The following is a 22660-nucleotide window of genomic DNA, read 5'->3' as shown; positions in this document are numbered from 1 at the left end:
TGTTAAAGTAACACATTGCTTATAGTAACTAGTAACTATTAAACTAGTAACTAGTAACGTAACATTACTTATGCAATCAAATTACTTTTTTCAAGTAACTGGTAAAGTGTAACAATTCTTATAGTAACTATTAAACTAGTAACTAGTAAAGTAACACATTACATATCCAGTCAGCTTCCTAAAGTAACATTTATGCAATCATATTACTTTTTCAAGTAACTAGTAAAGTAACATTTTACCTATGTAATTAAGAACCCAGTAGAGAAACATTACTTCTGCAATCATTACTATTTTCAAGTAACAAGTAGTGTAACGCATTACCCATGCAGTCAGATTACTATTTTCAGACAACTAGTAAAGTAACCCATTACTCATGTAATCAGATTATTATTTCCAAAAGTAACACATTACTTCTGCCATCACTTACTATTTTAAGTAACCATCAAATAAACATTACTTCTGCAGTCATTACTATTTTCAAGTAACTAGTAAAAGTAACACTACCATTGCAATCAGCTGACTATTTTCAAGTAACTGGTAACACATTACTTTTAAATTGACAATGAAATATCTGAGTTACTTGTTCAAATGAGTAACACGAGTCAGGAGTGGGCTACAGATTTTCAACCTGAGGCTCATTCATTTCCCTTTTGGTGTGATAGACCTTTACAGCTGCCAAAAATATGCTTTTTTCATTAGTAAACGACAAATAAAAAGTGCCCAGGTCAGGTGAAGTTAGAAGTTACGCAAAAGTAACAATGGATTACAAAATTAGTTACTTTTTTCAAGGAGCAATGCAATATTGTAAGGTAACTTTCCTCAACACTAGATGCAATAGAGTAGCATAAACCCAGTGCATAAACCATCTCGCGTCTAACTGAGCCGTCTATATTTTACCAGCGAGAGGGTCTGAAATGAGAGGTGCTCGTGTCCATCATTACGGCCTGATTACAGACGGGGTCGGAGGTCGCTCTGCTGGCCAGATGACAGTGCGCTGTCAGGGCAGCTAATTGTAGGCCTGTAGCGCTGTCATGTGATTATCACATTAGTCGTTGAGGAGATGGCGGGCTTGTGTTTCCTGATCTCATTGTGACGTGAACAATGGCCTCCATTGGATCGGGCTGAGCCCATAGCGTCTCCTTCAGATGCTGATAGATCTCCATGCTGGACACTGGGGCTCACGTCTCGGTTTACGCCACTGAGCACCATTATTATGTTCGGGCTGTTGAACGGTTTAATACAGTCACTACTTAAGTGCGCGCTTTGCTGCGGTGCAACCGCTTTTTATTTAGAGAATTTAGTTTTTATGATATTCTCTTCTCTACGTTTGTTCTGGATGCCTCTTTCAGAGAAGTGAGCGCACATTTCAAGTCTGATGTGGAAGTTTAAAGGAAATAATGAAGCTTGACTCAGCAAACAGCAGTAATTATAATGAAGGCATGAAAGGAGCGACTGGTTAATGACGCAGTGATCTCTGTGTTCCCACATGTATCGCTGAGTTACACGAAGATCATGTGTCTGTGCTGCTGTTACACGGGACAAATGTGAACCTGTGAGAGCGAGATGTGAGTTTCAGCGAGTGTCATAGCGGCTGAGAGCGCTGTTTGACATTCCAGCGCTATCAGTTTGACAGAATAACATGTTTGCTCTGCACACGCCGGGAAATCGATAAAGTCCAGCTTCCTTCATTGAATTCTTGACCGATCAAAACACATTCCTGTTCTGAAAAATAATGCTACGGCTCACTGCAAAAAATGCTTTTCTTACTTAGATTTTTTGTCTTGTTTCCAGCCAAAATATCTAAAATGTCTTGAATCAGGAAGGATTTTCTAGACGAGTAAAAATGAGTGTCTTGTTTTTAGTAAAAACAAGTCAAAATTAGGTGAGTTTTTGCTTAAAACAAGATAAATAATCTGCCAATGGGGTAAGAAAAATAATCTAGCTGTCTGCTTGAAATAAGATTTTTTTTCTGACCCCATTGGCAGATTATTTTGCTTGTTTTAAGCAAAAACTCACTTCATTTTGACTTGTTTTTACTAAAAACAAGATAATAATTTTTACTCGTCTAGAAAATCCTTCCTGATTCAAGATCTTTTAGATATTTTGGCTGGAAACACGACAAAAAAATCTAAGTAAGAAAAGCATTTTTTGCAGTGTATTGTTAGAAAATATTTACATTTTGAATAAATGCTGTTCTTTTTAACTTGTGATTCATCAAAGAATCCTAAAACGAAAACAAGCACAGGTTCCAACGGAATGGTTTCTGAAGGATCGTGTGACACTGAAGACTGCAGCAACGATGCTGAAAATGCAGCTTTGATCACAGAAATAAATTACATTTTCAAATATATTCACATAAAAACCACTATTTTATATTGTAATAACATTTTACAATATTACAGGTTTTTTTCTGCATTTTCGATCAAATAAACGCAGCCTTGATGAGCAGAAGAGACTTCTTTAAAAAAAAAAGTCTTACAGATGCCAAACTTTACACTGCAAAAAATGCTTTTCTTACTTAGAATTTTTGTCTTGTTTCCAGCCAAAATATCTAAAATTTCTTGAATCAGGAAGGATTTTCTAGACGAGTAAAAATGAGTGTCTTGTTTTCAGTAAAAACAGGTCAAAATTAGGTGAGTTTTTGCTTGAAACAAGCTAAACAATCTGCCAATGGGGTCAGAAAAATAATCTAGTTGTCTGCTTGAAATAAGATTTTTTTTCTGACCCCATTGGCAGATTATTTTGCTCGTTTTGAGCAAAAACTCACTTCATTTTGACTTGTTTTTACTAAAAACAAGATAATAATTTTTACTCGTCTAGAAAATCCTTCCCGATTCAAGATCTTTTAGATATTTTGGCTGGAAACAAGACAACAAATCTAAGTAAGAAAAGCATTTTTTGCAGTGCTGCTCTGAGAGCCACTTTGCATGCTTTAGCTTCATGTAAACTGTGGGAAGGTTTGGCAGAAACGTATAAAAAGCTTTAATAAGCATATTGACTTTCCGAGGGTGTTAATGGGTTTGAGGCGCTGCTGAATCAACAGGAGGCTGGTGATTATCATTATATCATTATATTTTTTGCATTTGCCTCACTGAATCTGCATGAGCTTTTTGATTAGTTTGATAAGTGCCGGCGATGCAGTGTTGCCAGATATTGCTATAAAAACAAATAAAATAATGCACACTGACCAATGCTGACCAGCGCTCTGACAGCCCTGAGTGATGCTCTTCATCGGTTTCACTTCAGATGCAACACACCCTTGTGATAGCCAATTGATTACCACAAAACAACACACATTATGTAATTCTGCAAAATCAAAAGGTTTAGTAAAAAAAAAAAAAAGAGTTTCAAATGCCAACTATGTGTAATAAATGTCAAAATGTGTTACAGGGTGGGCGCGGATCCTTAAAAAGTCTTAAGTCTTAAATTCCGTTGTCCTAAAATAAGGCCTTTAAATGTCTTAATTTGTCTTAAATCTAAATCCAAGGGTCTTAAATTTTTTACACTTTGAAAAGGAAAAGTGTATCGTTTTGAGGAGAATCTCCTGCGCAGGTTCTAAATCTGTTCTGTTGCCAGACACGCGCTTGCTTGACAACGCCGCAGTGTTGCCAGATTTAGCGGGTTTCCGCCCAACTACACGCATTTGATTGGCAGATTAACTGTTAAGTTTAACCATCATGGAGTAAAAGTTTGTAATTAGCACATGTTTTGTCTTGCCACTTTACCAATTCAAACAATCAATGTCTTAATACCCATTTTGGTATTCTGTTTAATAGTCGTTTATGTCTTCAGTGAACCGAAACAGCTGAGAAAGAGATGCGTGCCAGTATTCGGTTCGTGCATTTGGCCTTAAAGAGACAGCGTCCTATAAATACCTGCAGTGAGAAACACTAGTTATTTTACAATTAATTATTAAATTTCCCCTCCTGAATACTAGTGTTATTGATTTTATTACTAACTTTATGTTGTATTCATTTACACTTGTCATTTGTGTAATTGTTCTTGTTTTGTTACTGAACTTTAGTTCAGCTAGTGGTTTTTGCTGTGGATGAGAAGTAGCCTACCTAAAGTAAGCATTCAGTAATTAGGAAAAAACAAACTTTTTTTTTTTTTTTTTTTTGCTAATCCGAAAAATGATCCGATCCATGACTCAAAATCCGTGTTTGTTACACTGTTACATTGGCTTCAAAGTGTGTTGAGAGCCTTGACATTGTCATGGAATAGAAAATAATTTTCTGTTTTTTCTGTTGAATGTTCCCAAGAATAATCAGTTAAATAAAATAATAATTTAAAATATCTTCAATTATTTCGATTTGGTCTTAAATTTTGTTTGAAAATGGTATTCAAAAAGTCTTAAAATGTCTTAAATTTAACTTGGTCAAACCTGTAGACACCCTGCTGTTAAAAAACAATACACAGATGTGTTTGTGTAATACCAATAGATTCGGTCCTTGTTGGTTCACATGAGGAAAATGGCTTATAGGTCAGACAAAAAGTTTTTTTTTTCATCTAAAAATGCAGTTTTTTGACTCGTGTGACAATTCATACAAGGTGCTTTAAAGTGCTTGAATTTAACTTTGAAAATGTAAGGCCTGGAAAACCATTGGAAACCGCAACTGTCCTGAATAGGTACAAAAAGTGCTTGAATTATTGAAAGACAGTGGACACACAATTCACACAATTAAAACAAATTTATATATATATATATATATTTTTTTTTTTTTGCCAGTTTCAGTTAATGGCGTAAAACCAGCGAGCTAAGCCAGTAGTAGTACTGACAGAGTCATGTAAACATGGCTTAACCCTCTGGGCCTCCTCATTAAGGGGTCACACTTGGCTCCCTCGCGGTCAAAAGTGACCGAAGCCTTAAAAAGTAACTTTTTTTTTCTTCAGGAAAATCAATTAAATATATTTTTGTTCAATAATATTTTGTAATTATTATTTAGAATTTTGAGCATTTTTTATGAATCTATGCAATATTTATACAGTTTTAATGAGCAATTTTTTCCCAGTAGATTTATATTTTATATTATATTTTTTAATTTATTATTTTTCAATAAATACAACATTTCACATTAAAATAGAGTAAAAGCATTTAAAATCCATTTTTTAAAGTGAAAATTGCACCATCTAGTGGCATAAAAAATAAAAACTTGTGTAATGCCATGTAAACTCCTGGATCTCCCTATATACATATATACAGGGGCTTTGGGATTCCTATTGTTTTTTTTCTTTTTATTGTTTCTTCATTTTATTAGGCTTTGCATTTAGAAATATATTCAGACATTCTAAAAGATAAATTTTGGCAAGGTTTAGATATTTTTTTGATTGGATAAATATCAGGTTTTGCATTTTTCTGCTTATTTCTGTGTGTGTGTGTGTGTGTGTGTGTGTGTGTCAGTTCTGTACTTTTGTTATTTTAGAGTGTCATTCCACTTCTTTTCAGCACAGTGGCTGATTTGTAGCTTGTATTACCAAAAGATTATCTGAATTATCACATTTTTTCGTATTTCCCATTCATTTCCTATGTCGGTCATTTTTGACCGCGAAGGAGCCAAGTGTGACTATTTTTTTTTTTGACCCTTTAACATATCCGAATCATGTCACTGATTTTTTTTTGTACTCGCATAGCTAATGCAACAAAAGTCACCAAGTGTCATCTCATTCTGATGAAGCTACGATTTTTAAAAATTCAAAACATAAAATTTTTCGGTCAAAAATGACCAAAGAGGCCCAGAGGGTTTTAAGACACAAAAAAAAGGAACAGATGAACCGAATCAGTTGAGTGAGTCATTTATGCTGGAACCGCTTCAACTGATTCAAACTCGTGACTTCATTTTATGTGATTCACTAGCAAAAACCAGATCAATTTAAAATATTTTCTAATTTCGTCATCGCTTGCAATGATTTTAAACAATTTTTAAAAACATGGCGTCTCAACGATTCACTTTTTCCAAGCGCTCCGATCAGATCGCGTACCACAAATCGTTTGAAAATCGTTTGACTAAGATCGTAATTTTATGTATTTTGATCGGAACCTCAAGTTGCCTTCCGTTGAACCATTTGTTTCAGATCTGGACTTTAGAGCAGTTTCGAATCTCATTTTCTGATTTTTTTTCTTACCACCATAAGTGAGATCTCTGACTGAAATCCTTAAAAATAAAAAAAAGCAGTGCTTGAAAAGTCCTTGAAAGTCCTAAATGTAACGTCTTTATTTTTCAAAACACAATTCAGTAATAATAAAACAGAAGCGAATGAACAAAAACCAGATCAATTTTAAATATTTTCTAATTTCGTCTTCGCTTGCAATGATTTTAAACAATTTTTAAAAACATGGCGTCTCAACGATTCACTTTTTCCAAGCGCTCCGATCAGATCGCGTATCACAAATCGTTTGCAAATCATTTGACTAAGATCGTAATTTTATGTATTTTGATCGGGAACCTCAAGTTGCCTTCCGTTGAACCATTATTTTCAGATCTTTAGAGCATGTATTGCACATCGTTTGATTCAGATTGGAACTTTAGTGTGGGTTCTTGAATCGAACGATTCACGATCTGCGCTCCATTCCTGATCTGAAATGATGGTTTGCGAATCATTTGATTCAGATTAGGACTTTAGAGCAGTTTCGAATCTCGTTTTCTGATTTTTTTTCATCTTAAACGGTAGAAAACAACCATAAGTGAGATCTCTGACGGAAATCCTTGAAAAGTCAAAAAAGCAGTGCTTGAAAAGTCCTGGATGTAACGTCTTTATTTTTCAAAAGACAATTCAGTAATAATAAAACAGAAGCGGATGAACAAATACCAAGCAATAGCGTAAATACATACAAAAAACGCCAAAAATACAAATTAAATATATAGCACTTTTTTAGTCTGTCACGTCATTTCCTAGTGGTAGCAGCATTTGCACTGCAAAAAATGCTTTTCTTACTTAGATTTTTTTGTCTTGTTTCCAGCCAAAATTTCTAAACATTCTTGAATCAGGAAGGATTTTCTAGACAAGTAAAAATTTGTGCCTTGTTTTTAGTAAAAACAAGTCAAAATTAGGTGAATTTTTGCTTAAAACAAGCAAAACAATCTGCCAATGGGGTCAGAAAAATAATCTAGTTGTCTGCTTGAAATAAGATTTATTTTCTTACCCCATTGGCAGATTATTTTGCTTGTTTTAAGCAAAAATTCACTTAATTTTGACTTGTTTTTACTAAAAACAATATAATAATTTTTACTTGTCTAGAAAATCCTTCCTGATTCAAGAGTTTTTAGAAATTTTGGCTGGAAACAAGACAAAAAATCTACGTAAGAAAAGCATTTTTTGCAGTGTAAGTTTGTGTGTTTGTTTTGCAGTTTATTTGCACTGCAAAAAATGCTTTTCTTACTTAGATTTTTTTGTCTCGTTTCCAGCCAAAATTTCTAAAAATTCTTGAATCGGGAAGGATTTTCTAGACAGGTAAAAATTTGTGTCTTGTTTTTAGTAAAAACAAGTCAAAACTAAGTGAGTTTTTGCTTAAAACGAGCAAAATAATCTGCCAATGGGGTGAGAAAAAAAATCTTATTTCAAGCAGACAACTAGATTATTTTTCTGACCCCATTGGCAGATTGTTTAGCTTGTTTCAAGCAAAAACTCACCTAATTTTGACTTGTTTTAACTAAAAACAAGACAATAATTTGTACTTGTCTAGAAAATCCTTCCTGATTCAAGAATTGTTAGATATTTTCGCTGGAAACAAGACAAAAAATCTAAGTTAGAAAAGGTTTTTTTGCAGTGGCACTAGTCCTGTTGGATCTTTAAAGGAACTGAATTGCAAATGATATGCATAAAAAAGCTCAGGGAGATATTTACGTAGACATTTGCGTCCGCTGGAAAAACAACAACTATGAAAAAGGAATTTTAACCACACATATTTGTATGAAATCCATATATGGGTCATTGACGTGACGCCTACATTTTTTTGTCCGATTTATTTTTTTTCTGTTAAAAAATTGGTTTAAATGCAAAAAAAAGATGCCATATGTAAGAAGTACCTCTCCCAAATATGGACCAACTTTAACTTTTCTAAAAACATAAGTTATTTGTAATTTTTTTGTTATTCGAAGTGTCAAAACATCATGTGGTGCGACCGTCCGGCCATAACTTTTTTTTTGGTAAACATCTTTGAAATCACCTCAAATTTATTAAAATGAATTTTCTGCACCATTTGGCATGATTTTGGCAGTGTTTTGTAATTGTGTATGAAATTGCAAAGCATTTGTATTTATATTTCCATCATAATATACAAACAAACTTTGTCCGATGGTTTCCATTTTATAAAATATCATGTGGTGCGACCATCAAGAAACTACCATTTTGGGACTTTTATGTTGAAATCCATTCAAGGAACTGAAGCAGCAAGCAGGTGTGTAACTCTCTTTCAAATTTTGAAAAATAATACTTTTTTAACAGCTGTTATGTAGTGACCACATTTGGATATCATGTGGTATGACCTCAAAAAAAAACTATGAATATTAAGTTTTCTCTTCAAACATATATTTTTATTATACATTTCATAGTAGCATTTTTTGGAAAAGCTAGCTTATTTTTTTTAGGTGGCCAGTTATGTGCCTGTAAATTTTACATGAATTTGAAAACATCATGCGGTGCGACCAAATATCATGTGGTGCGACCATCAAGAAACTACCATTTTGGGACTTTTATGTTGAAATCCATTCAAGGAACTGAAGCAGCAAGCAGGTGTGTAGCTCTCTTTCAAATTTTGAAAAATAATACTTTTTTAACAGCTGTTATGTAGTGACCACATTTGGATATCATGTGGTATGACCACAAAAAAACTATGAATATTAAGTTTTCTCTTCAAATATATATTTTTATTATACATTTCATAGTAGCATTTTTTTGGAAAAGCTAGCTTATTTTTTTAGGTGGCCAGTTATGTGCCTGTAAATTTTAAATGAATTTGAAAACATCATGCGGTGCGACCAAATATCATGTGGCGCGACCACTGCAGAGTGTTTTTCATGATAGATATATGTCCTAGATAGGCAGGTCTTCTAATTTTATATTCAATTAATGGGTTAAATACATAAATTACTTTATTTCAGTCTAATTTGGAATAGAGTTTATGCAATTTCAATAAATGAGCTTTCTATTGGTGTATGGTTTGTTAGGATAGGACAATATTTGGCCGAGATACATCTATTTGAAAATCTGGAATCTGAGGATGCAAAAAAATCAAAAATACTGAGAAAATCACCTTTAAAGTTGTCCAAATTAAGTTCTTACCAATGCATTTTACTAATCAAAAATTACATTTTGATATGTTTACAGTAGGAATTTTACAAAAAAATCTGAAAATTTCCTAATGATTTTTGGCATAAAAGAAAAATCAATAATTTTGACCCATGCAATGTATTTTTGGCTATTGCTACAAATATACCCCAGCGACTTAAGACTGGTTTTGTGCTCCAGGGTCACATATGTGAAGTTGACACGTCACTTTTGCTCTGGGCACATTTATGGCAAACACGAACAACATTTGTGGTCCTGCCGGTGAGGGTTTGATGCAAGTGGCTGTGGAACCTTTTATGCAGCCTGGCGTCCAGGAGCCCTTGAGAAAATATTATGCTTTCCGCTGGTTCGAGCTCTTTAGCCGTGCTAAAGGAGAGGCGTGAGCCGTGAAGAAAAAAACACAGCGAGAAATGAGGGGTCAAATGTCCAAAGTGGGATTTTGGCCACGTGAGCTGTGAAGATACACACGCTCGCATCGGAGAGCCTGAAGAGAGCGTTTGAGAGCGCAGAACGGCTGGGATCACCCATGTAGATGGCTGGGCTGGTCTAAACCTCTCACTAATTGGCAGTAGACCTGGGCTTCCTGTCTGAGCTGCATGCATGCATTATGGGAGTGCAGTTAATGCACTGGCAGCAGATCGGCCGTGTGTGGGCCACATTACAGTTATTCCAAGAGTCAGAGCGTGGTACAATGCCTGGCCTGTTCATTAGAAAGACACATCTGATCTGTCAACCGTTACCTGAGGCTATCGTGTGCGATCATATAGTGGGTTATTAAGTTGGCTTGAGAAAGCCAACTTACTGATATTCTATTTTCTTCCTAGTCAAAATTTTCTGACTGTATCTCCTCCTAGAGCTTTAACTCTACAAACTCCAAACTCAGCCCAGATCTTCAGACTGATCTGACTCGAGTTGCTATATCTTTTCTAACTGATCGGACTTACGGTTTTCGTAAAAATGCCGATTAAAACTGGGAAAAATCCCATTGACTAACATTGACGGAATGTTCAAATGAGCCAAGACTTTTCAAACTCCAACTGTCAAAATTCAAATGTAAACTGCCAGAATCCTTTGAGACTCAATCAGGCTTCCCTTCTATGAACTATACTTCTAATCCATTCAAACTCATTCAAGCTCATCTATCTTTCTATCTAAGTCATGCTAACAGTATGCTGATCATCATAGATATATATACATAGATGCCTCATTAGCAACTGTTTCTATGGGCCGTTATACGTAAGCCATCCGCCATTTCACTGCGGTCTACTTGACGTCATTCACCCATAGATCTCATAGTAATCACTGAAAATTCGAAATGCCACAGTCCTGCACAGCCGTTGGTCTGCGAACCTACAGTATGGTGAATGACGTCAAGTGGACCGTTCCAATATGGCGGACGCATCTACGTGCTTGGAGCGGTCCAATGCGGTATCTATGTATATATATCTATGCTGATCATGCTCAAATCATGCTAGCGACTTGCTAGTCATGCTAAAATCATGCTAGCGACTTGCTAGTAATGCTAAAATCGTGCTAGTGACTTGCTAGTCATGCTAGAATCGTGCTAGTGACTTGCAAGTCATACTAAAATCATGCTAGTGACATGATAGTCATGCTAGTAATCATGCTAGAATCATGCTAGTGACTTGCTAGTCATGCTAAAATCATGCTAGCGACTTGCTAGTCATGCTAAAATCATGCTAGCCTCTTGCTAATCATGCTAAAATCATGCTAGTGACATGCTAGTGACTTGCTAGTAATGCTAAAATCATGTTATTGACATGCTAGTCATGCTAGTAATCATGCTAGAATCATGCTAGTGACTTGCTAGTCATGCTAGAATAATGCTAGTGACTTGCTAGTCATGCTAGAATCATGCTAGCGACTTGCTAGTCATGCTAAAATCACGCTAGCGACTGGCTAATCATGCTAAAATCATGCTAGCGACTTTGCTATTCATGCTAAAATCATGCTAGCGACTTGCTAGTCATGCTAAAATCGTGCTAGCGACTTGCTAGTCATGTTAAAATTATGCTAGCATCATGCTAAAAACATGTTAGTAAACACCCTGGGTACCCTAGTAACCACATAGCAACACCCTAGCAACCACCACAGGCACCTTAGCAACCGCATAGCAACACCTTAGCAACCACCCCAGGCATCATAGCAACCGCATAGCAACACCCTAGCAACCACCACAGGCACCATAGCAACCGCATAGCAACACCTTAGCAACCACCCTGAGTACCTTAGCAACCACATAGCAACACCCTAGCAACAATCCCAGGCACCATAGCAACACCTTAGCAACCACCCCGAGTACCTTAGCAACCGCATAGCAACACCCTAGCAACCACCCCAGGCACCATAGCAACACCTTAGCAACCACCCCGGGTACCATAGCAACCACATAGCAACACCTTAGCAACCACCCCGGGTACCTTAGCAACCACATAGCAACACCCTAGCAACCACCCCGGGTACCTTAGCAACCACATAGCAACACCGTAGCAACCACCACAGGCACCATAGCAACCGCATAGCAACACCTTAGCAACCACCCCGAGTACCTTAGCAACCACATAGCAACACCCTAGCAACAATCCCAGGCACCATAGCAACAGCATAGCAACACCTTAGCAACCACCCGAGTACCTTAGCAACCGCATAGCAACACCCTAGCAACCACCCCAGGCACCATAGCAACCACATAGCAACACCTTAGCAACCACCCCGGGTACCATAGCAACCACATAGCAACACCTTAGCAACCACCCCGGGTACCTTAGCAACCGCATAGCAACACCCTAGCAACCACCTCGGGTACCTTAGCAACCGCATAGTAACACCTTAGCAACCACCATGGGTACCTTAGCAACCGCATATCAACACCTTAGCAACCACCCCAGGTACCCTAGCAACACCTTAGCAACCACCCTGAGCACCCTAGCATCTATCTATCTATCTTCAAGCTTAAAACTGCTGAAAACTTCAAACTATTTCAGACTGAAAACAGTCAAACTTTTAAAACTTTTACAAACTTTAAAAACTATTTTAAACTATCTGGTCAGACTTTCTCAAGCCAACTTCAAAGTTTGTCTTGACGAACTTTTTTATCTAGTTCTGCTTGTTCTAACAAAATGCATAATGCAATCTAATTTTTCACTCCATCTAGAGGAACCTTTTCACCAACAATGACTGTGTGATTTTGAGATGCATCTGAGGGACAACTGAGGGACTCATGCGCAACTATTACAGAAGGTTCAAACACTCACTGATGCTCCGGAAGGAAAAAACACGCATTAAGAATTTGGAATTTGAAGATCAGGGTAAATTTAACTTTTGTTTTCTGAGAAAAGACGTGTTTTTTGAGCTTCTGAAACAGAATCATTCAGTCATTGTTGGAAGGGGTTCAAATGCACAGAAATGCTTGAAAACTAAAGGATAGACGAACAGCAGGCAGTTGAACCGTTCAGGACAAACAAGGGACTCATGAACAACTATCACTAAGTAAAACACAGCTGTGGATCATTCAGGAACAACACAGTATTAAGAATCAAGGGGGACGTTAACTTTATGAATTTAACTTATTTTGTTTTCTGAGAAAAGACGTGTTTTCGTAACACTCACTGATGCTCCAGAAGGACAAAAGCATGCATTAAGACTGGGGGAAGAATTTGAAGATCAGGGTCGATTTAACTTATTTTGTTTTCTGAGAAAAGACGTGTTTTCGTAGCTTCTGAAGGGCAGTGCTAAATGAAAAAAAAAGACAATATTTAGGCAAAATGTGACCCTGGAGCACAAAACCAGTCTTAAGTCGCTGGGGTATGTTTGTAGCAATAGCCAAAAATACATTGCATGGGTCAAAATTATTGATTTTTCTTTTATGTCAAAAAATCATTAGGAAATTAAGTAAAGATCATGTTCCATGAAGATTTTTTGTAAAATTCCTACTGTAAACATATCAAAATGTAATTTTTGATTTGTAATATGCATTGTTAAGAACCTAATTTGGACAACTTTAAAGGTGATTTTCTCAATATTTTGATTTTTTGCACCCTCAGATTTCAGATTTTCAAATAGATGTATCTCGGCCAAATATTGTCCTATCCTAACAAACCATACATCAATAGAAAGCTTATTTATTGAGCTTTCATATGATGTATACATCTCAGTTTTGTCAAATTTTACCTTATGACTGGTTTTGTGGTCCAGGGTCACATATAAGAAAAATGCACACATCTTCATTCTGTTCAAAAGTTTTCACCCCCAGCTCTCAATGCATGTTTTTTCCTCCTGGAGCATCAGTGAGTGTTTGAACCTTCTGTAACAGTTGCATACGAGTCCCTCAGTTGTCCTCGGTCATTGTCGGAAAGGGTTCAAATACACAAAAATGCTGGAAAACCAAAGAATTTGAAGGATGTTTCTGAAGAACAGCAGGCAGTTTAACTGTTCAGGACAAACAAGGGACTCATGAACAACTATCACTAAGTAAAACACAGCTGTGGATCATTCAGAGAACGACACAGTATTAAGAATCAAGGGGGACGTTAACTTTATGAATTTAACTTATTTTGTTTTCTGAGAAAACACGTGTTTTCGTAACTTCTGAAGGGCAGTACTAAATGAAAAAAAAAAGACAATATTTAGGCAAAATGTGACCCTGGAGCACAAAACCAGTCTTAAGTCGCTGGGGTATATTTGTAGCAATAGCCAAAAATACATTGCATGGGTCAAAATTATTGATTTTTCTTTTATGCCAAAAATCATTAGAAAATTAAGTAAAGATCATGTTCCATGAAGATTTTTTGTAAAATTCCTGCTATAAATATATCAATATGTAATTTTTGATTTGTAAAATGCATTGCTAAGAACTTAATTTGGACAACTTTAAAGGTGATTTTCTCAGTATTTTGATTTTTTTGCATCCTCAGATTTCTGATTTCAAATAGATGTATCTCGACCAAATATTGTCCGATCCTAACAAACCAGACATCAATAGAAAGCTTATTTATTGAGCTTTCATATGATGGACACATCTCAGTTTTGTACAATTTTACCTTATGACTGGTTTTGTGGTCCAGGGTCACATATCAGAAAAATGCACACATCTCCATTCTGTTCAATAGTTTTCACCCCCAGCTCTTAATGCATGTTTTTTCCTTCTGGAGCATCAGTGAGTGTTTGAATCTTCTGTAACAGTTGCGTATGAGTCCCTCAGTTGTCCTCGGTCATTGTCGGAAAGGGTTCAAATGCACAAAAATGCTGGAAAACCAAAGAATTTGAAGGATTTTTCTGAAGAACAGCAGGCAGTTGAACTGTTCAGGACAAACAAGGGACTCATGAACAACTATCACTAAACAATAAAACACAGCTGTGGATCATTCAGAGAACAACACAGTACTGGGATGTAAACTTTTTATAAATTCAACTATTATTTTCTCTTGTGGACTATATCGAGATCTATGCGAAATCTCTTATTCGGGTCAGTACTAAATAAAAAAATAACATGCATGTCCTCTTATTTTGATAAAATAATGAACATTTTACACAACTCTAATGGTGCATCAATGGTATTTTTCCCTTTTTGTAGATCAGGGAAGGCCTCAATGACGTCAGGATGCTTTAACTTCTAACCAGTGTTGTTTTCGTCAACGATGACGATGACGATGACGATGACGATGACGAAATCATTTCGTTGACGCCACTTTTTTTCATGACGAAAACGAGGCGATGACGAGATAAAAATGGCTCGTTGATGACTAAAACATGACGAGACGTGTGTGAGTTTTCGTTGACGAGACGAGAATAGACGAAAATGTTAGTGGGTGGTCCGTCAGACGTTTAAAATGCATGACATTTCCGCTTATTGTGCATGACAATTAAAACCTGAAACGTATCTGCCGCTATGGCAAGCCGTTTTAGCATTAAATACTCTTTGCTATACTAGTATGGCAAGACGTTTTAGCATTCCATCCTTGTTTGTATTTTATGTTTTAAAACATTCCTTCATTATTGTAATTATTGGTGAAAATAGTCGATCCGGAAGCTCACATTGTGTTGAACTATAGATCTGCTATTTTCACAACTTATAAGTGACACTACCCAACAGCAAAATACTTACTGACCTACATTAATTTGTTAAAAGACTACTTTTCCCCCTTTTTTGACTAAAACTGGACTAAAACCTTTTTGACTTTTCGTCGACTAAAACTGGACTAAAACCTTTTTGACTTTTCGTCGACTAAAACTAGACTAAAACCTTTTTGACTTTTCGTCGACTAAAACTAGACTAAAACCTTTTTGACTTTTCGTCGACTAAAACTAGACTAAAACCTTTTTGACTTTTCGTCGACTAAAACTGGACTAAAACCTTTTTGACTTTTCGTCGACTAAAACTAGACTAAAACCTTTTTGACTTTTCGTCGACTAAAACTAGAATAAAACATTTTTGACTTTTCGTCGACTAAAACTGGACTAAAACCTTTTTGACTTTTCGTCGACTAAAACTAGACTAAAACCTTTTTGACTTTTCGTCGACTAAAACTGGACTAAAACCTTTTTGACTTTTCGTCGACTAAAACTAGACTAAAACCTTTTTGACTTTTCGTCGACTAAAACTGGACTAAAACCTTTTTGACTTTTCGTCGACTAAAACTGGACTAAAACCTTTTTGACTTTTCGTCGACTAAATCTAGACTAAAACCTTTTTGACTTTTCGTCGACTAAAACTAGACTAAAACCTTTTTGACTTTTCGTCGACTAAAACTAGACTAAAACCTTTTTGACTTTTCGTCGACTAAATCTAGACTAAAACCTTTTTGACTTTTCGTCGACTAAAACTAGACTAAAACCTTTTTGACTTTTCGTCGACTAAAACTAGACTAAAACCTTTTTGACTTTTCGTCAACTAAAACTAGACTAAAACTAAGAAGCATTTTAGTCCAAAAGACTAAGACTAAGACTAAATCTAAGATGGTTGTCAAAAACAACACTGCTTCTAACCAGTTTAAAGTAAATGATTCCAGTAGTCTCGCCGGCTCGTCAGTCTTTTTTTTCGGCAAGCGTGAATGCTTCCTGATCAGATCTCTCTCTCTTGTCCTGTACCTGCCAGAGCCTCTTGATTGATGGCGGAGCGTTTCAGCCTCAGGAGAGCCAGCAGCTCGGGGCATTTCCACATTCAGCCAGATAAATCTTTTATCCCGGTGAGGATCTGACTAAACGCCCCCCTCTTGTTTCCTGTCGAAGCTGGGGAGAATGTTATCAGCCGCTGCTCCTATCGTCCCCTGGCCGCTGTTCGGGGGTCAGAGCGGTTAGCGGTTGCCTCTTGAAACAGCGTGGCGTAGAGGGAAAGGTCACGGCCTCTGCTTGGAGTCTCCATCCTTCTTCTTGGCTCCAGGGTGAGCCCAGTAGGTGGTGTTACAGCTCTAATCCTCCCAGACCCATAAAGCAGCACCCAGCCACTCTCATCCGTTTGAGCAGGAGCATCTCCAGAGCTCCGCTCGATTAGTTCCACTGACCTCAGACCCTTCCACCCACGTGTTTTATTGCCCACCGATGTCATTAGACTTTAGAGTGATGACCTGTTGAGTTTCACCAAGATTTGTGTCAGAATTCCTTCAAATATTAACACGCCCTACTGGCCGGACTATTTCAGAAACACAGCTTTTATTGCAAATGGCCCTAAAGCACAACCATTTTCGGCCTAGTTGATTCATTTTATATTTAGGCTGCAAGCCTTGAAAGCTAGTGTTGTGATCACACCAGGGTGAATCCAACAAAAACTTGGAAAAATAAAGATTTCTAGTAAAAATTTCCACTGAAACTGGCATTATCAGTATTTTTCCATTGATCTGAGACGCTTGCTATTTTACCCTGGACCACAGAATCAGTCGTAAGGGTCAAATTTCGAAATTGAGATTTATACATCATCTGGATAAATTAATAAATCTGGAATCTGAGGGTGCAACAAAATCGCCTTTGAAGTTCTTGGCAATGCATATTACTGATCAAAACTTAAGTTTTGATGTATTTTTGGTAGGAAATTTGCAAAATATATTCATGGAACATGATCTTAATATCCTAATGATTTTTGGCGTAAAAGACAAATGTATCATTTTGACCCAAACAATGTATTGTTGGCTATTGCTACAAATATACCTGTGCTACTTAATATGTGACCCTGGAGCACAAAACCAGTCTTAAGTCGCTGGGGTATATTTGTAGCAATAGCCAAAAATGCATTGCATGGGTCAAAATTATTGATTTTTCTTTTATGTCAAAAATCATTAGGAAATTAAGTAAAGATCATGTTCCGTGAAGATTTCAAAACTTAATTTTTGATTAGTAATATGCATTGTTAAGAACTTAATTTGGACAACTTTAAAGGTGATTTTCTCAGTATTTTGATTTTTTGCACCCTTAGATTTCAGATTTTCAAATAGATGTATCTCGGCCTAAAATATGGTCCTATCCTAACAAACAAGCTTCAATAGAAAGCTTATTTATTGAGCTTTCATGTGATGTATATATCTCAGTTTTGTAAAATTTAACATTATGACTGGTTTTGTGGTCCAGGGTCACATATAAAAAAATTTCTGGGCACAACTCGCTGTTTTCTCAATCTATTGTGAGATAACAAGATAAAAATGTCCCTCTTCGTTTAAAAAAAAAAAAAAAAAAAAAGTAAATTCAGCATCAAAATTACATAAATACTCAAATATAATTATAATTAAAAAATAATTAAAAACAGGCTTAATTTTCTTTAAACAAAATCTAATTGATTGTTTCCTCCTTGTTTTTTGTTTTGATTTAGGGGCGTAATATTGTTTGGACATTTTTTTTTTTTTAACAAATTCCGCTTTTTTCCATTTTAATTTTTCTGGATTAAGTTTTTTTTTTTTTGGCAGTCATCAAAAAGCATGTCTATTTAAAATTAGAATCATAAAACTTACAACAATATATAGCAACTTATTCAAAGTTTAACAGCAATTACACTTTAAAGCCCTGAGAAATTAGCATTAGTATTTTTTTTCTTAAATTCATTTATTTATTTTTCAGAAAAAATTTATATTCACAGAAACTAAGACTATATTGCGCTTTGATGTACATGAATTGACCTACTTTGGATTTATTCGTCCAAAATATGTCAAATTTGGTAGCATTCTGCAATATACAGTACATTCAGTTTTTATGACTGGAATTTGCGGTTCCGTCATTGCAGAAATCATAATGAAATACTGACATACTGTCAGCAAATAATCAAGTTTCATGTCAAATTAAAGTGTTGCACCTTTTAAACCAGTCTGAACATAAGTCCTAATGCACCCATCCAGCTTGGCTCTCTCCAGCGGCTCAAAATGCCCCCAGAGGAAACCTGCGGGGCTCAATCAGTAGAAGATCATTTCAGGCCTCATGGTGCTGAGCTCCGGCTGATCCCTGGGTCTCCAGACAGTGTTCAAAGCGACCTGTTTAATGACTAATGTTCTTACCGCCCTCCTGCCGGTGCGGATAGTCAGTCAGACTCACCCTCAGGCTGCAGATCCTCTCACGGACAAGACGTCCCGCTGACCCCGTCATCAATAACCCACCTGACGCTGATGCATGTGCACTTAATTCCTTCAATTCTTACCCTATCCACCAGAAGAGTGGTCAAACACGAGTTCTACATGTAGCACTCAGAGTCTGGCACTGAAGTCTCTGAATAGGCTTGTTTCCCACTTATGCACGAGGTACTCAGAGCATCTTGGCTCAAAGCCGGGCAGTGTGGATACTGGATCAACAACAAGGTGTCCATTAACCAGCCAAGCTGAGCTCCACAGTCCTCTCCAGTCTTACAGACAGACTTCCTCTGCACCAGGCTGAGTGGTGTCTCTGTCCAAGGAGCTCGAGCAAATGTTGTGGACATTTCATTTCCAGAGTGTTCAGGTTAAACTTCTACGGACTATAATTAACTGTGCTACTATATTTCAACTACACTCTTAAAAAATAAAGGTCCTAAAGGGGTGTTTTTGGTTCTCCCAAGAACCTTTCAGTAACAGTTCTTAAGGAAAATCATGCTAGCGACTTGCTAGTCATGCTAAAATAATGCTAGCGACTTGCTAGTCATGCTAGAATCATGCTAGCGACTTTGCTAGTTATGCTAAAATCATGCTAGCGACTTGCTAGTCGTGCTAAAATCATGCTAGCGACTTGTTAGTCGTGCTAAAATCATGCTAGCGACTTGTTAGTCGTGCTAAAATCATGCTAGCGACTTGCTAGTCATGCTTAAATCATGCTAGCGACTTGTTAGTCATGGTAAAATCATGCTAGCGACTTGCTAGTCGTGCTAAAATCATGCTAGCAACTTGCTAGTCGTGCTAAAATCATGCTAGCGACTTGTTAGTCGTGCTAAAATCATGCTAGCGACTTGCTAGTCATGCTTAAATCATGCTAGCGACTTGTTAGTCATGGTAAAATCATGCTAGCGACTTGCTAGTCGTGCTAAAATCATGCTAGCAACTTGCTAGTCGTGCTAAAATCATGCTAGCGACTTGTTAGTCGTGCTAAAATCATGCTAGCGACTCGCTAGTCATGCTTAAATCATGCTAGCGACTTGTTAGTCATGGTAAAATCATGCTAGCGACTTGCTAGTCGTGCTAAAATCATGCTAGCAACTTGCTAGTCGTGCTAAAATCATGCTAGCGACTTGCTAGTCGTGCTAAAATCATGCTAGCGACTTGTTAGTCATGCTAAAAATCATGTTAGCGACTTGCTAGTCTTGCTTAAATAATGCTAGCGACTTGCTAGTCTTGCTAAAATCATGCTAGAGACTTGCTAGTCATGCTAAAATAATGCTAAAATCATGCTAGCGACTTGCATTTCATTTCCAGAGTGTTCAGGTTAAACTTCTACGGACTATAATTAACTATATTTCAACTACACTCTTAAAAAATAAAGGTCCTAAAGGGGTGTTTTTGGTTCTCCCAAGAACCTTTCAGTAACAGTTCTTAAGGAACCACTTTGAAGGTCATTTAAAAAATCCAAAGAACTTTTTCTGCATTTGAAAGGTTCCATGGATGTTCAAGGTTCTTCATGGAACCATCAATGCCAATTTTGATTTTACACTTGGTTCAATTTCCTGGTCAAAACCCGAGTGCAATTGCTCCCATATTTTACAGCCTCCACTGGTGTGTTCATACTGATTTTGGGGGGTTTTGAACCATGGTATGGAACATCTAAGGTGGACTAAAGTGGTTCTCCTAGAGCATTATCAAGTAACCCTTCAGCTTTAGACATTCGACTGACTCTCTAACTATTTGTCAACTACACTCTTAAAAAATTTGCAGTGATGGCATGGAAAAATCATTTTTGGTTCCCCAAGAAACCTTAAGGAACCACGTTGAAGGTCATTTAACTTTTCCTGCATTTGAAAGGTTCCATGGATGTTCAAGGTTCTTCACGGAACCATCGATGCCAAAAAAGAACCTTTATTTTTAAAAGTGTGTTAGTGATTTCACACTTGGTTCAATTGCCTGGTCCAAACCGAAGTTCGATTGCCCCCACTGGCGTGTTCATACAGATTTTTTTGGTTTTGAACCATGGTATGGAACATCTAAGGTGGACTAAAGTGACAGAATTATCAAGTAAACCTTCAGAGGAACCATTATTTTTAAGAGTGTGGCCTTAAAAATTCATCAATCAAGTCGTGCTAGAATCATGCTAGCGACTTTGCTAGTTATGCTAAAATAATGCTAAAATCATGCTAGCGACTTGCTAGTCGTGCTAAAATCATGCTAGCGACTTGTTAGTCGTGCTAAAATCATGCTAGCGACTTGCTAGTCATGCTAAAATCATGCTAGCGACTCGCTAGTCATGCTTAAATCATACTAGCGACTTGTTAATCATGGTAAAATCATGCTAGCGACTTGCTAGTCATGCTAAAAATCATGTTAGCGACTTGCTAGTCTTGCTTAAATAATGCTAGAGACTTGCTAGTCATGCTAAAATAATGCTAAAATCATGCTAGCGACTTGCTAGTCATGCTAAAATCATGCTAGCGACTTGCTAGTCGTGCTAAAATCATGCTAGCGACTTGTTAGTCATGCTAAAGTCATGCTAGCGACTTGCTAGTCATGCTAAAAATCATGTTAGCGACTTGCTAGTCTTGCTTAAATAATGCTAGCGACTTGCTAGTCATGCTAAAATAATGCTAAAATCATGCTAGCGACTTGCTAGTCATGCTAAAATAATGATAAAATCATGCTAGTGACTTGCTAGTTATGCTAAAATAATGATAAAATCATGCTAGCGACTTGCTAGTCATGCTAAAATCATGCTAGCGACTTGCTAGTCATGCTAGAATCATGCTAGCGACTTTGCTAGTTATGCTAAAATAATGCTAAAATCATGCTAGCGACTTGCTAGTCTTGCTAAAATCATGCTAGCGACTTGCTAGTAATGCTAAAATCATGCTAGCGACTTGCTAGTCATGCTAGAATCATGCTAGCGACTTGCTAGTCGTGCTAAAATCATGCTAGCGACTTGCTAGTCATGCTAAAATCATGCTAGCGACTCGCTAGTCATGCTTAAATCATGCTAGCGACTTGTTAGTCATGGTAAAATCATGCTAGCGACTTGCTAGTCATGCTAAAAATCATGTTAGCGACTTGCTAGTCTTGTTTAAATAATGCTAGCAACCGCATAGCAACACCTTAGCAACCACCCTGGGTACCTTAACAACCACATAGCAACACCTTAGCATCTATTCACATTCAAACTATTTATATCCTCTAACTATTTATATCTATAAATCTATCTATTTTCAAACTATTTATATCTATCTAGCCTATCTATCTTCAAACTTTATTAATCAAACTAAAACTATTTCAAACGGAAAACCTTTAAACTTTCTTTAAACTAAAAGCTTTTAAAACTACTTAAAACTTACTGGCTAGGCTTTCTCAAGCCAACTTAAAGTTTGCTAACAAACTTTTTATCTAGTTATAAATATTGTCGGTTGTAGTACATACTTTTATAATGATACTGTACAGTCTGTAGTCTCTAGTCTCATATATTGTCTGTATTACATGTTTTTTTTTTCTAACACCAAAGACAATAAAGGCTTGTAATTCAATTCCATTTTAAAGTTTTATTTAGATATTTCATCTAAGGTGGGCTAAAGTGGTTCTCTGACAGAATTATCAAGTAAACCTTCAGAAGAAACCATTATTTTGTCAAGTGCTGTTGGAGATTGATGAACTTACCCAAGCGGACAGGATCGAACTGCTCTGAAACGACGGCACGAGGCTGAAGGCTAGAGGTCTGTTGACTCCAGAGCGTCTGGTCAAGGCCTCCGGAAAACCGTGGCGGCTCAGAGAGCGGTGAGAACTTAGAG

This window comes from Garra rufa, chromosome 1 (assembly GCF_049309525.1).
Source record: "Garra rufa chromosome 1, GarRuf1.0, whole genome shotgun sequence".
NCBI lineage: Eukaryota > Metazoa > Chordata > Actinopteri > Cypriniformes > Cyprinidae > Garra > Garra rufa.
The sequence above is the reverse complement of the archived record's forward strand: the minus strand, read 5'-3'. Positions refer to the sequence as shown.